Below are 4,244 nucleotides of genomic sequence, written 5' to 3' on the forward strand. Positions count from 1 at the left end.
GCTAAGGCTCTAGAAGGTGTTATTCACAACAAGAAAGCTATCAGTACCAGCCTAAGCAACAAATCTCTTCTATACTTTGTCCTTGAAATTCTTTGCTTTTAAAAGATAATAAAAATATTCATGAAAACGAGAAATATTTTTGGAACCAAGTTAAGATTATACTTCCTCCATGACACTGCAAATGACAAATCAAATCCAACATATAAATGATTTAAAAATCCTTCAAGGAAAATTGGCATATAACATTTCCTACTTTACATTCATATAGTCAGTATCCAAATGGAGCAATAATTAAGATACAGGTGAATAATTTCACTTTCTTCTAGTCTTTGTCTTACATAATGGTAGATCATTAAAATACAAATAGGAAAATATGTACCTTTATTCAATTAATTGAAATCAAGTTGACATGGAAGAGTAAAAATAAATGAAAAATTAAATTGTCGAATGTTGGTAAAATAATGTAAATCCGCAAAGCCCTCATTCTTGAGATTTGATTCCCATTATCAAGCACAGTGTCATGCATTTCAACCCTGTGGTCTCTTTTGCAGCAGCTGGAGTATAGCACCCATGGGCCTCCACACATTTACTGGTGATGCTTACAAGACCTAGGTGGGAAAATACAAACAAAATTAACAAAAGGAAGCCATTGCTTTCTCTAAGATTCTTATTTAGTGTTACAGCAAAGGAAACAAGACAAGGGGCCTGGCATAGAGTGACATGAGACTAATCTGGTGGCAAGTTAAAGGAACACTTCTAGTAGCATGTTACCTATTGCAAGACTGACAGCCTGGTGAGCTTCAAGGCATTTCATTATATTATATGAGTGTATTTGAGGCAGCATTTTTAAAATATTCTGGTCCCTCTAGGATATGTGAGAGGAAAGAATCTTTAATGGTGTATGTCTAGGTAACTTCTTTCTAAAATATGTCACACCTTACTAGTGATTGTGCAGAATGCAGAACCTGTCACTCATGAAATGCAAAGCAGCTCATGGCTGTTACTGGTATGTAAATACTGGAACAATTTCAGCCACCCCTGTTGTATAATCTGGTCATTCATTTACACAGTTATCAAGATCTCAGGAAACCCTGGTTGATGAGTGAGATGGTTAGTTTTAGGTAGCTTCTTGACTGGATGAGAGGAGACTCCTAGAGATGTTAAAGCATTGTGTATATGCACGTCTATGGGGCTGTTTCTGCAGCAGATTGTCCTGTGAGCTGGTGGACAGAAGAGGAAATATCTGCCTTCAGCTAATGTGGCACTAACTAGTTGGCATAGGGCACAGTTAAAAAAGAAAGACAGGAAAAGTTCTTGCTCTTTCTTGGAACCAAGACCCCTTTCTGTTACTGTCCTTGGACATCAGAACTCCAGTTTCTCTAGCCTTTGAACTATGAAATTTGCACAAAGAATTTATATTTCTGATTATAGACCATAACCTCAGCAGGGCATTTTCACCACCAGCTATCCTGGGCCCTGGTTTTCCAGCTCCATGGCCTGTTATATAAATTTCACAAAACCTTCTGTGATTTTTCAACTCAGTGACCCTTTGTATGAATTTCTGAGCCTCTGTAACCACATAATTCAATGTCGTACTGACTTTACCTTTCTGAAGAACCCTGATTAGTGCAGTAACCTCTTTTATTGTAAACAATATTGTGGGCATTCAAGAAAGCTATGAATTCTGTTACAGTGGTTAGTATTGAATACAGACTTACAGACAGGGCTGTATTAGTTACTTGTTGCTATAAAAAATATATATATAACCAAAAAAAAAAAAAAAAGTAAGAAAGGAAGGTTCATTTAGGCTCTAGTTTGAGGGTACAGACCATTGTGTCAGATATGCATGGCAGTGGGAACAGCAGGCATCCGGTCACATTGCATCAACACTCAGGAAACAAAGACAAGAATGTGGGTACTCAGCCCGTTTTTAGTCCAGAACCTCAAACTATAGAATAGTGCAAAGCACATTTAGAGTAGTTTTTCCGCTTCAGTGAATCTAATCTAGATATCCCCTCACAGAAATGCCCAGAGGTTTATCCCTTTTGGATACTAGATCCTGCAAGTTGCCAACATTAACTCTTACATGGGCTTACTACCTAAACGTAGCAACAAACACCTTTTCTCCTTTTAATATTTTTTCAAATTTTTAAAATGAATTCTCACACACAAACCCTATCTATGCTGATCTGCATAAATTTTACTTTTTGCTTAATATTCAGTTCCTGTTGCCCTTCACCACCTCTTCATATGCTCTTCCTCAATGTATGAAATATATGAAAGCCCAGACACATTTTACAAGTCTAAAAGGAGTTCAAACCAAAAAACTCCCTAAAACCATAACAACAACACAACAAAATGAGCTTACCTTCACTCCTTCACTCAAGTTGTCTCCTTCCTTTTAGACATATTGTGTTTATAATTGAACTAATTTCCTATAGGCCACAGCCATTCCTAACTAGTCTATCATGTTATTTTGTTATTTGCTTTGAAAAGCTATTTTCTCTGAACTTAAGTGTATCACTTATTCATTATTAAAACTATGGACAATAAAGAAAAGTATTAGAAAGTTCTTAATTTCCTGAGACAATTGTTCATAGGCAAATGATACAAAGTCAACTAAATTTAGAAATAGCTGATTATTGTATCACAACTGCCAGATTTAGCAAATATATACAAAACACCCAGGTAAACTTAAAAGTCATATAAACACAAACAGTAATTCCAGTGTAAGTATGGCCCATGCAAATATTGTACAACATATATAGAAAAACAATTTTTATCATTTATATGAAATTTAAATTTGTTTTATTTTTAACATGACAATTTTGATATGATATATGATACAAATATGACTTGTTTGAATGTCTTCTTTTAATAAAAATATAACTATATGTTGTGGGTTAGCCATCAGAGAAGATGGCTCAGACATGAGTTTAAGCCAGTAGAATGTCTTTATTAACTGGCCAGAAACTTCACGGATTAATGGTCCCAGTGTTGCACTGAGCCTTACACTCACTGTTGCACTCATCTCAGAATGAAATTTTAAGCACAAAAACATGTTCAATGAGACATACTTCAGGTAACAAGAACATTTAGTCAGAAGCAGAACTACAGAAGCCAAAAGGCAAGCTTAGTACTCTTAGAGACTTTTTTTTTTTTTTTCAGTTAAAAGGGAGGTTTATTTTGTGGGGTTACTTACAAATGAAAGGATAGGTTGCAGGGTCTGGGAAAGGTATGGCACAGTCCAGTGGTCTTCTCTGGAGAACTCTGCTTGGTCTACCTCCAGCGTCCAGTGTCCTAGAACCAAGAGAAGCCTCTCCTCTCGATCCTGGGTCTTCAGCTTCCTCCCTCTGGCCCACCTTGTGGGCATGACCATTACCGAAGCCTCAGTGGGGGTTGGAACTTCCAGGCCAAGGCAGGAATGGCTACCCACTACACCTGTTTATGATTATGAGCACAAATGATGTAGTAGATATGTGGAGATCAGAGGAAAACCTTTGGTGTTGATCTTCACCTTCCCTCTTGTTTGAGACAATGTTTTCTTTTGTTTTTCCAATGCATTCACCAGGCTACCAGCCCATGTATTTTAAAGGTTCTATTGTGTCCATCTTCCATCTCTCCATTCTCCTCCAGTTTTTTTACTGGTGTCCTGGGCAGTCAGCTTTGGGTCCTCATACTTCTGCCAGACAACATTTACCCACTGAACCATCTGTTCAACATTTTTCCCTTAAAAATTGTGTTTATGAGAGGCAGGGGCAGGGGGATTGCTGCAAATTCAAAGTCAGCCAGATCTAGGTGTTGAGTTCCAGGCCAGACAGTGTGACTCTTGTTGATAGAAAACTGTGCTTGCTTCGGCAGCACATATACTAAAATTGGAACGATACAGAGAAGATTAGCATGGCCCCTGCGCTTTTAGAGACTTTTACAGAACTATGGAATTTTATGGATTGAGTCTTTGTTTTAATTTTGGCCGGTGGTTTAAATTTGACAGCATGGATACATGCTCAGTTTTATAGCCTGAATGGTACTTCAATCATGAAGTCAGTTGTGCTAAGGTCTGGAGGCCTGTTACACAATAATCATAATATTAATGCACTAATTTTTTGGTTTTTTTCCCTTCTCACAGTAATTTAATTTACAGTAATTTAACAGGATGTAACTTTACACTTTACTCTCCAAGCCAAAGCATCTCATGAATAGACTTTACTAGTATATATTTAAGGGTTGGATCAACTCTTTCC

General features: G+C 37.1%; 1 pseudogene; it reads left to right on the forward strand.

Moving 5' to 3' along the window:
- Positions 1-3,845: 3,845 nt before the first annotated feature.
- On the forward strand, positions 3,846-3,946 carry LOC118573543 (annotated as a pseudogene).
- The last annotated feature ends 298 nt before the right edge of the window (positions 3,947-4,244 follow it).

Source organism: Onychomys torridus, chromosome 23 (assembly GCF_903995425.1).
Source record: "Onychomys torridus chromosome 23, mOncTor1.1, whole genome shotgun sequence".
In the NCBI taxonomy this organism is placed as follows: Eukaryota; Metazoa; Chordata; class Mammalia; order Rodentia; family Cricetidae; genus Onychomys; species Onychomys torridus.